Source organism: Condylostylus longicornis, unplaced genomic scaffold, assembly GCF_029603195.1.
Source record: "Condylostylus longicornis isolate FDR11 unplaced genomic scaffold, ASM2960319v2 ptg000020l, whole genome shotgun sequence".
NCBI lineage: Eukaryota > Metazoa > Arthropoda > Insecta > Diptera > Dolichopodidae > Condylostylus > Condylostylus longicornis.
The window spans coordinates 3,011,223-3,023,719 of record NW_026577989.1 but is presented as its reverse complement, the minus strand read 5'-3'; the positions used below and the strand labels follow the sequence as shown (position 1 = coordinate 3,023,719).

The following is a 12,497-nucleotide window of genomic DNA, read 5'->3' as shown; positions in this document are numbered from 1 at the left end:
CACTTACCATATATTTATTTATAAAATAATATGAGTTATATGTTTATAAGGCACTTAGACATGTCAGAACAACTAGGTCGGAATAATTTAACACATTTCATTTTATTTGAGCTTATCGATTAATTTTAATCGATAATTTTGAGTAATCTGTTAAAAATTGCTTCACAACTGTTGTAGCCAGTGCTCTCCTACTTTTCTATATTGTTGTACGCAATAGAAGGACAGAGTTATTTCATGATCATGATATGGAAATTCCACCATCCGTTCAGTTCAATGAAAACTTACTAGCGAGTATATTTGTATATATACAGTCGCACACAACACTGAATTATAGTACAATAGAAATATACGTAGCCATAATACATTAATATAATGTATAAATAAAATTTTGATGTTTGTGAGCAATGGCAACCAGTTATACTCTCTCGTCCCGTATCACACCAAATTAAGATGGAAGCGCAACATACTTTCTTTTTGCGACACTGTTATTCTAATTCAATTTTCTATACAATTGTATAACATAAAATAATATGTAAAGATCATTATTTTGATTTTTCTTCTCTGTTTTTCTTTTCTGAATTTTTACATTATAAATTTAGGTATATATGTATGTATGCATTAATATTAGTAATATTAGTGTTTTTAAGTAATTCATAATATTATAAAATATGAGTTAAAATGACATTTATAATGATAGCTTTTTAGGTTATTGAAATTTATTTGAATGGATGACAGAATAAAATTAATGTTTGGGTCTGTGTACATTAAGTAAACTTTTTAAGTTAAAAGGTATTGTAGAAGAAAATAAAATAATGAAACTGTCCGTTAAAATGTAGATGAAAGGTTATAAATTTTACAAGATTTTCCATTATAATATATGATATAGGTACATACATACATAAAAAATATATTTATATTTTGCTTATATTTTTACCTGTATGTCTGTTTGTATATGGTTAAGAAGAATTTTTGTAATAAAAATAAATATGATAATTTAAGAATATTTAGAGTTTACTAAAATGAATATGATTTATGATTTATCGTTCGCATATGTACGGTATAACATTTATTATTAAATGTATACATACATTTGTATATTTTTTGAAAAAAAAATAGTTGCTATCTGCAATGTATTTCTATAGTATTTGTTGTGACTTACTGCCATTTTTAATATTTTATTATTTAATTTAAAATACGTAGTTTAAAATAATAATTTGATGGCATATCGACTATACTGTCTTAGTGGAAGTTCGTTCCTTTGAGTTTCATAAAATTTCACGAAACAGACCTATCAGAAAACGTAACGCTCGGAAAAATTTGAAATGTATAGCATTTCGGAAAATCGAATAATTGAATAAGCAAAATAAAATAATTTGGTTGCAAGGAGTTATCGGAGCAGTAAAGGGTTAAAATAATTGCCCATAATATTTCTCTCAAAATTTTACAGAATTATTACTAAACCTGCATCAATTTTTACATTGATTAAAATTATTATTAAATTTAATTTTAAAATTTTAAATTTAAATATTTTCACACTTATACAGAATATAAAAGTACGGCACTTATTAAATTTTTTTAAAAGTTATTGTTTTTATATTTTATTTAAAGAATGAAGGTAACAATTTACATCCGATGGCACTTGAAATATCGTAAAATAACGTACGTGGTGTGAGATGTTATTCTTTATATACGTTATTTTTTTCTATATTCACATAAATTTGTTAAAATTATTATTACATATAAAATTTGGTTTTTCAAGGTCTATAAAATATTTGTACATAAAATTCATATATACATAAATTTACTCACCAATACTCTGAATTTTTACACTTCATATCTTATCTCGTAAGTTTACACATTTTGAATTCAGAATATCTTATTTTTCTTTGACTGTTATAAAGCCAAAAAAAATTTTTTTTTTTGTATTACTAGAGTAAATATTATGTGAAAATAAAATTATCTTGGAAAATTTCTACAAAAAATACAGAAAAATAAAAATATTTATTTAAAAAAACAGAAATGCTTTTCACACATATACGTATGTATGTCTATGTTAAATAATATAAAGACGCGATATGCGATGATGTATAGGAAAAATTAAATGTGTTCATAAATAAACAATCTGTAGAAATATAATAAAAACAAAAATAAGAAAATAAGAGAAAAAAAAAGAGAGTCCTTAATCCTTATGCAAACCAATTTATTCTATATCTTTAATAGTTAAACAAATATTGAAACATTTCATTGTTTTTTTTTACCAGACACTCAAGTGTGGAGAGTTCTACCGGAGAATTTAGTTTTTTTCCTTTTTGTTTTTATTATTTGTTTTACGGTTTTCTTATTTGTTTTTATTTTCAATTTTAATTTTCTTTTTCCGGAGAATGTTTTCATTTTTATTATTTTATATTTTTTGTATTTTCAATACAAAAAAAAAAAAAATTTTTAAGTGTATAAAACGTATAGGTGCTCAGCCATTGTAGAGAATTTTAATTTATTTGTTAATCGTATTTGTTTAGGTTTGAATTTGAAAATTTCAATTTTTAGAATGAACGAAAATTTAAAAATTTTTTTTTTGTTTAAAAATTTCAATATAATTGTTTAGGTCAGATTCTCTAAGTGTCTAACAAGTAGCTTAAAAAAATTACAATGTAACGTATAGTAGGTTCCGAAAAGGTATAATTGTTGTCGGATATTACTCAGGATTTGGACCAATACGTAGGGTTAAAATGCATTGTTACATCAAAATATATACAATCTACAATCGTAAGTTTAAATTTATAATTTTTACTCGTATTGTGTATTATTAAGGGTTATTATGTAGAAGCGACACTTTCTTAAAAAAATTATGTTACCCAACAGGTTTACACATTATCGAATTTATCGAAATTTTTCTCAAATATTTGCTTTACAGGTCTCCAATAAAACAACAGAAATTTGCCCACATATAGATTAGAAAATATTTTTTGTTTTTTTTTATTAAAATTCAAAAATCCATCCATGCCTATAATTTAAGGTTTAATATGTAAATGTCTTAAGTCTAATATAAAAACCAAAGTTATTTAGATTTTCCTTGAACATTCCTTTAAACAAAATTCACTTTTTATACCCGTACGAACGTATGTTCGAAGGGTATACTAAATTTGCCTTACCGTTTGTAACGCTAAGAAATAACGGTGTTAGATATAGACTCAAGTGTATGTTTTTGATCAGCGTCAAATTCTGAGTTGATTTAGCTTTGTCTGTCCGTCCGTCCGTCCGTCCGTCCGTCCGTCCGTCCGTCCGTCCGTCCGTCCGTCCGAACGATAACTCAAAAACTAATTGAGCTAAGTTCACCAAATTTTCACAAATGATTTATTGTAGTAAGTGCCAGAACCCTATTTAAATTGGACATGATCGGGGTACCGGTTCGGGTAGCTGCCATACAACTTCAAAATTTATTTGGCTATATCTCAGAAACTATAAAAGTTATGGTATTGAAATTTCACAAAAACGAATATATTAGTAGGGCCAATGTGTCCCATAAAAGTCGTTGAAATTACTTGGCTCCTTCTGGTACCTGCCATACAACTTCAAAAGTTATTTGACTATATTTCAGAAACTATTAAAGCTATGGTATTGAAATTTCACACGAACGAATATATTAGTAGGGCCAATGCGTCTCGTAAAAGTTGTTGAAATTACTTGGCTCCTTCTGGTACCTGCCATACAACTTCAAAAGTTATTTGACTATATCTCAGAAACTATAAAAGCTGTGATATTGAGATTTCACACAAGTGAATACATTAGTAGGGCCGATGTGCTTGATAAAATTCGTTAAAATTTCTTGGCTCTTTCTGGTAGCTGCCATACAACTTCAATAGTAGTTTGGCACAACCAGTATTTTGAAAAACACATAGTACTGAAATTTTGCATAAATTAATATGGTAATACGGCAATTTAAAGTCATAGTCTGCCCCATAGTTAGTTATGGCACATTAGTTATTCGCATATAGGACAACAAATTCGTACGGGTATCACAGAGTTGACAAAGTCAACTCTACTTTTTTTCTCGTTTATATATAAAATTTTCAAAGATTTTTATTTTTACATTAATTTTGTTTTTTGTTTTCAAAATTTTGTTATTTCAGTTAATCTAAGAAGAGAAGAAAAACCGATATAAAATATATATGTATATACATATTTAGTGATTTTTATACATAAACATACACACATTATATGAAATATGTGGGTAGATATTTGTATGTAGACATGGTAAGGCATATAATTCGTCATGCAACTTGTCCAAGAAATTTTTATGAAAAAACTTTTAAAATATTTTTTGGAGAGAAAAACTTTTTTTTTCATGAAACTAATGAAAAAGTTTTGTATATTTATTCTTTTGAAAAACAAAGGTGATATTAATCGCATCTTTTTAAAAACGTATTATGAATTTCTAAAAATTAAGTGAATTTCGATGAGAGTTATTATCCATATAATAGTCCTACGGGACTATCTAATTTCCTTGATATGCCATAAAACAAAATAAATCTATGCTGAAATTTGAAGATTGATTATTTATTTTTTGAAAATCATCTTTGAATTGTTTGTTTCTAAAAGTAAAAACTTTTTACGGACTCGATAGAATTCTATTTTAGAAGTACGACGTTTAAAAGTCTATTTTTCCAATTTTTCAAAACATTTAGGCAATTTACAACATAGAACTCTCAAAGAACTTCTATAAAATAGAAAACTCAACTTTAATATACAAAAAATGGCAATGCCAGTATTTTTGAAAAAATTGCATACTTTTAGGTGAGATTTTTTTTTTTTTTTTAATTTTCGAATATTGAGTTGAAATTCGTTTACTGTTTAAAAATCATTTAAACCTAAATTTTAATTAAACGTTCGTGAAACAAAATCCGCATTAATTAAATTTTTAGATAACTTTGTTTGGTCCTTTGCAAATTTGAAAATTAAAGACTTGCAGGAATTAAATAATTTTTTGTGAATTTTCTTTATTTTTTTTATGAATTTCTTTTTCTTTATTCATTTTCTATGCAGATTGTTGTTTTATTTTCAACTTTACAGACGGTTTTGTTTAAGTTCCTTTTGAAAAATTTTACAGAATATTTCGTGAATTTAATTTTACATATTAAAATCCACTCTTTAAGTGTTAAAATTTTGATACTTTAAGAGCATGTATGTATGTTAGTCTTTTATGCGACGAAACAATACATATTGTACTCGATGCACCAAAAATAATTTAAAAATGTAAACTATAATGTTGTATGTATTCATTCATATGACTATATATAAAAAAATGTAGCATAATATGCAAATGGGGGGAATAATATTTCTCTCAACTCCTAACAAAAAAACAAAGGAAAAATTGTTTAAATTTGTTTATTTAAATTTCAAACACTCAAAAACTTTGAAAGTTAAAAAAAAAAATCACAATATTGTTTTTGAAAAAAGTTTTATTTTCATTTGTGACAGAAATGTTGAATTTTCAATTTTAATTTTAAATAAAAATTTCTAGACATTCGAAGTATAAATTTACTCATGCATTGAGTATACAATATTATTAAATTGTTAAATAAAATTCTTAAAATTCAGAAAAGAAAAAAAATATATAATAAAAATGCAGAAGAGAATGGTAATCAAAAAATTTTTTTAAAATAAAAATCACCAATCCTTTGCCTTGAGACAATTTTGCTTAATTGCCTGACAAACAAATAGAGGTCACTTTTACGGATCAAATGTGTTTATATAATTGTGACAATTGTTTAGAAGAAGAATTATTAGAATATGAACTATCAATGAACCAATTCAAAATTTTTTCAATTGAATTCCAAAATTCATGCTTTTTGTAATAAAAATGCTAACGAATTCAAAAATAGTTTAAGAAAATTTTGAAAAATCAATTGTTTTGGGACAAAATTCTACTTAGAAATCAGAAAAATCTATTTAAAGTTTTTTATGTTTAAAGTTTAGATTAAGTTTTATAACCAAAATTTTAGTTTTTCCTACAATTTATGAGGGAGCACTGGTCGCTGGAGGCTCAATAATAGCCTGATGTTCACTTGTAATCGGTAGTGGTGCAAAACGACGAATTTATGCTAATTGGAGTGCGATGCATCTGCTACACCTGCCAAGTCAACCAATCAACCAATCTTGCATCTTATTTATGTACATGAACTCAATTTTGATAAAATAAATACTTCATAAGAATACTTAACTATAAAGCGTCAAATTATGAAACAATGATAAAAGTTATGAAAAAAGGTAATAAGGTTTTTCTTGTAACCACAGAACTATTCTATATCACTCATTTTTTCATCCTATATAGTATTCAATTTAAATATTTTGCAAGTGATTATTGTATTTTAATTAATTATAATACATCGAAATTTGTTGTAGCAGATAATAATTTTTTGAAAAATTAGTGTGAAAATTTTATAATATTTTCATCTCTAATTTTAATAACAAAACAAAGATAGATATATTTGATCATGTCAACTATACGGTACTCAATAGAATAAATGATTTAAAATGTCGGAGATAATTAATATATAGTTTAATATAATCTCTAGCTTTTCATATGTCTAGTGCTATTTTATACATATATGGTAGTTACCATAAAAACCCATATACAATCTAAAAGAGTTTTAGAGTTAGTCGAACGAGCGGACAGACAGACGACAAACATGGTTAAATAGACTCAGAATTCGACGCTGATTAAGAACATTTACTTGAGTCTGTATCTCAGACTAGCGTTACAAAGGGGAAAAGCAAATTGAGTATACCATTCGAAAATACGTTCGTAAACGGGCATAAAGAGTAACATGTTTTCGAAATTAATATGAAAAACAAATTTTTCGATTAACCATGTACTTTTTTTTATTTTTTGTGTTGTTTAGTTTGAAAATTGAGTGAAATTTTTGAAAAAAAAAAAAATAATTTCATGGAATTCATAAAATTTTAGAGCTATTCTATTTTTTTTCTTTTAAATTACTGAAATTATTATTTTAAATGAGTGAATTTAGTAAATCTTTATTTTAATTCCATGCAAAATTAAAGTTGCTTTCAAAGAGAGAGAGAGAGAGAGAGATGTTAATAAATTATCCTTTCAAAAAAACGAAAAGACAAATAAATTCCTTAAGTCAACATTTTTTCTTTAGTTTGATGGTTAATTATTTAAAAACTCTTTATACAATTACCAGGAAGAATTTATAAGCATAACTATCATAAAATATAGAAATAGGAAAGTATATATATTATATATTATATAGGTACAAATTTTTAGGTATTAAGATTTTTATTTGCTTCGCTAATTCTTAAATAGCCTGACGCAGCAAAAATTTAAATGGTAAAAGTTGTAAAGAAAAAATGATGGAATAAAAATGGTTAAAAGAAAATTGTTAACTTTTTTATATTATATACCTTTGCTCTACTTTTCATGATAATTTTCAAAACTTTTTTAAATCATGAATTCAAAGCTCATATCACCAGTTTTCACCTATATTTAATCTAATTAGGAACAAAACTCTTACCTCTTTTATTTGAATTTTTTTTTTTAAGTTATGTAAAAAAAAGCTTGTTAAATGAATAATTTACTAAACTACATATATATATATATATTGAAATTCTGTTGCTTTTAAAATGACGAAGCACTTAGTATTCTGTGTATATGTATATGTACAGGAATACAATGTATACATACATATTGGCCGGCGTTTCATCGGAAAAATCATAAATGATTAAATTATTACTTGGAATTTACGCATAAAGAACATTATAGAGAAATTGAAAAAAGTATGAGAGCATTGACTTATGGGAAATTTTTTTTTGCAACAAGCGTCACTTGCACGATTTTTTGTATAATGCTTCATTTTTATTTAATATTTAATAAATATTCAATTTAGGTATGTAAGTAATTCTGATCATTTCAAATTTGTAAAATATTTGATTTAAGCTAGGCTTTGTCTCTTATAATTGAAAAATTGTCAAATATTTACTGTCAAAATTGACAAAAATAGGGTTAATTTACGGAGTATCAAACGCACTTAGAAACGAGAAATATCCTATAATTTCGTTTGATAACATTATTGTTAATAATTAATTTAAAAAAACACAAGACGGAGTAAAATTTGCTTCACTTAAACTTTTCGGAGATGTGTGCCGATCTGGAACTTTTTCGAGAATTATAAAACTTTTTTGAAATTTTCTTTTTACAAATATTAGTTATGGTACGAGTATACTTATAAACTAATATTTTAAATCTTGCACTGGAAGAGTTATATTGAGTTATATTGCTCGCTTACTTCACAAATTTCATGTTTAATCAATTAATATTTTTTTTTCGGAAAATACGAATCGTAATACCTTTTAGTGTTTTACAAAAAGAGAATTCAAACCTGTGAAAGGCATGGAGTAAATGAAACACTATACATACATATATAATAAATAAAACAGAATAAAATTAAAAACAATTCATAATAATTTCTAAATTAACTATATATGAAAAGTGTTGCTTGACACGTTAAGTTTTTTAATATGAGCGTGATTAAATGAGAAATTAAAAAAATCTTGGCTATAAATTATAACACTTACTTATATTTGTATATCAAATTTTTATATACACATATTATATACGGATAATTGGATGTGTTCTTTTTAAAAAAAAAAAATACACTCCAAACAGCTTCGGAGCAGTTATACGAGTTGTTTGTAAATGTGGAATATGTTTAATATTGATTTCTATTATATATACTCGTATGTAGATGTGTGATTATTTATATATTAAAATTTTAATATTTACTTTTCAAATGAAAATTTTGAATCCATCTAGTGGAATAAATATGCGTAATTATATACTCTTTCGTATGGGCTGATTTATAGTTGGAAATTTTACTCACTCTGAGTAATACACGTTAAGAGTATCATTTGTTTTTAAATTATAAAATTGTACTCTATATATATACAAACATATTATACGTATAAGTAATATTTGTTTTAAGAAGACATTTGAAATTTTGTTTTAAGACGCATCAGAAAAAAAAATAAAAATTAAATATTTGTGAAAAGTAAAAATTAACCCACATCGTTTTTTTAAGTACCAATTCTTAAAATTTAGCATTACCGATTTATATGTGTATTGAATTTTTAAAATATTTCTTGTAAAAACATCATATCGAATTTAATAATATGGCTGTATATGTATGTATGTAAGAGTAGGTGAAGTACAATGATATAAAGTCAAAAAAATATTGTATGGATCAAAAGAGAATGGTGTATTTAAAAAGCAATTCAACTTTCATGTTTGAATTTACACACACACACATACACACACACACACATACGTAAGTTCAATTTATATTAATATATGATGCGTGTAAATCTAACATTGACTTAAAAAATAATAGAATAAAATAGAATTAAAGCAATAAATAATATTTGAGAAATTTAAATATTACAAAATATTATAGAAAAAAAAAATAAAATATTTATGTATGCAAGATTTTACAAAGAATGTTATGAATGAATTCCTTACTGTGATATCCTTGTATTTTCTCCCTTCTTCTTTTCATATTATGTAAGACTCTTATAAATCTACCTATATATACTTATAATATTAAAGCTTTTCACGTATAAGTAAATAATATATGAACTTTTATGTATATTAATGTAAGTGTATGGCAAAGATTAAGGCTTAAGGTTATCGGCACCAGGTGTTTATTTACCAAAAATATTTTATTCATTTTCCTTTTGTGTACATACAAATATTTCTTTGTCTCTTTCTTTTTCTCTATTCATGTGAATAATAATATGAGTTAAAAACTTACGTATATTATATGTACATAATCAAAATTAAATGTACATATGTATATATGTATGTACCTTTATATATATGTAGATATATAGGTAAAACAGAAAGGAAATTAATTTAAATTTTTATTAACTTCTTCGCATTTACTTTTCACATACATATTTTCCTCTTTATTTTTATTTTCTTTCCTTTATTTTATTTTCTTTCATAAAGGATCCTTGAGATGATGTTGTATTTTTTTTTATTATTATTTTCTTATGTACATATATATGTATATTTTATGTATATACACCGTTATAATATTTTAAATGTATATTTACTTGAACATAATATTTTACCTTTGAGGTTATTATATTAAGTAGGTTGGTTGGTATAGGAACAAAAGGAAAGAATTGAAATTTATTTACACCGGATGTTTGATAAAACAACCAAATAAAAATTAACAAGAAAGAAATATGTATATACACAAAAAAATAAAAATAATAACCAAAAACATAAAACCAGAAGAGGAAAAGCAGAAAATAAATGCAAAAATAAAAAACACCAAAAAAAAAGGAGAAAAAAAATATAATTTAGCAAGGAAACATTCACACTAAACCAATCGTGTAATGGTAAAATTAAAATATGGTTTTATAATAGAGTGCCCAATAGTATGTTATTTTTATTTTTTGAACTTTGTTTGTTTGAATGCTTAGAAATATTTGATATTGTTAAGTGATCATTTACTCGTGATAGTTTTTTGGTATGTCAGAAGTCAGAATCAATAAGTGATGGGGTGAAGGGATAATTCAATTATCTCTGCTGCAGCACTATACCTGCATGAAGAATGCCTTCTTTTCGTTGGGTATTTTTATTTTTCCTTGTTAAAGCTTTAAAATTATTCTCTTAGAAGTTTCAGAATCCGACAACAAACAAGTTAATTTAGCACTGGGCGTTTAACAACCTTTGGGTTATGAAATGTAAATGTGTTTGAGTTTCGCGGTCATTGATATTTTCTTGGATTTTCGATCTCTTTCACGATTTAATCGCTGTGTGTTACTGACAGAACTTATTAGAACATTGTAACTACAATGTTCGCTGATACATCATTTGCACTTATGTCATACTATTTTATTTAGGTATAATATAGTCTAAAATCAAATTCGACTATTTATATTTTTTTTTAAATTAAAAGCATATAAATGTACACTTTAATTATAGTTAAATGGAAATTTACTTATTTACTTTTTTTTTTATTTATAGAAATCCATGAAATTAACGAAAAATTATTGAAAAAAGTAAAGAAAAAGAAAAGAGAACTGAACACAAAATTAAAGGTTTTTTCCGTGATTTACGTTGATATTTTCTTATAATTTTCTCATATACATAATCAGCGTGAAATTCTAAAAAAAAAAATTATGAATTTGTTGTATACGTTTTAGACAAAAATTGTGATATTAAAGGAAAATTTTGTATGCGTACAATTCAATAATAATAATAATAATATAAAAGTGAGAAAATGAAAATTTTCTTAAATATATAGAAGGAAAATGAGAATGAAAATGAGAATATAGAAAAATGGGCATAATTTAAAATATGAAGCCACTAAAACTCAATTGTCATAACATCAGGAGCTTAAAATTATGATGATATTATAAAATAAATTTTTGTATTATGAAATGAGTAAGATTTTTATATATACATATATTATAAATACCTATAGGATTTTGTATTCATTATTAATATAGTATTGAAAAATACCTTTAACAATTCTTGATTGGAATATTATTTACAAAGAAAACCCTATTTACTTTTGCTTTTATTCTAATTTTGTTAATTTTCTAATGTATAAACTTTTTATATTATACATAAATAGAAAATGGGCAATATGTCACATTTGTTATACTTCCGAGCACAATAAAAGATTACATAAAAATAAAAGAAAATCAATTAAATTTATAAAAATTATTAATTAAATTAAATATAGCTATTGTTATAAAACAAGAAAATATTACAATAAAATGATGATTAAAAAAAATATTTTGTACAAGAAACCATAACAAAACCACAATACAATTTGTAATACGTTAACAAAAGCTAACCAAATACACGTACATAATTGAAATTAGTAAACAATAATTTTGTTCACAGTATTTTGATATTAGATTTATTTAATTCTTTAACTATAATACACTTGAGATATTATATCTATGTATACATGTGTATTGAAACGATAACTATTAAAAAAATATTCTATTGTATTGAAATAACAAAAGAATTTCAATGACATTAAATTAAGTATGAAATAACACTTTTTTTTCTTCAATCAGGTAATGAAATATTTCAAGTAAATAATAGATTTGTACAAGATCCGTAAGAATCAAAAGAATTTCTAGAATCAAAAGAAGCTAATGTGGTCAGCATATTGTTAGAAAGAGAAAAGGAAAATTTTGTTCTTAGCAGAGATTCACTTTATGCCAGCAAATAAAATTCAAATGCTAAATTTCAAGAAATTCCGACAGTTAGCTCCTAATATCGGAATTTACCTCACATATCGCAAAAGTAATCTATCTGTGACATTGTCAAAGCAAGCTCATATATAAAACTTAGCCAAAATCAATTCAATCGAACTAGTGTTACAACGGTGCACACACAGGCCGACAATTGCACATCTTTCTGAAAACAGTTTATTTTCACTTTCCTATCATAT

The 12,497-nt window shown here is 24.7% G+C and overlaps 1 protein-coding gene across 6 annotated transcripts in view; it reads left to right on the top strand.

The window, feature by feature from the left end:
* The window catches only part of LOC129606700 (uncharacterized), a 105,681-nt gene that overhangs the window by 13,053 nt on the left and 80,131 nt on the right, over positions 1-12,497 (top strand). Inside the window, exon 1 of one of the 6 annotated variants that reach the window (XM_055517168.1) lies at positions 11,309-11,470. The exons of the other annotated variants lie outside the window; for them this stretch is intronic. The gene's annotated coding sequence lies outside the window, so the exon portion shown is untranslated. Of the gene's footprint in view, positions 1-11,308; positions 11,471-12,497 lie in introns of those variants that run through there. 6 annotated transcript variants of the gene reach the window in all.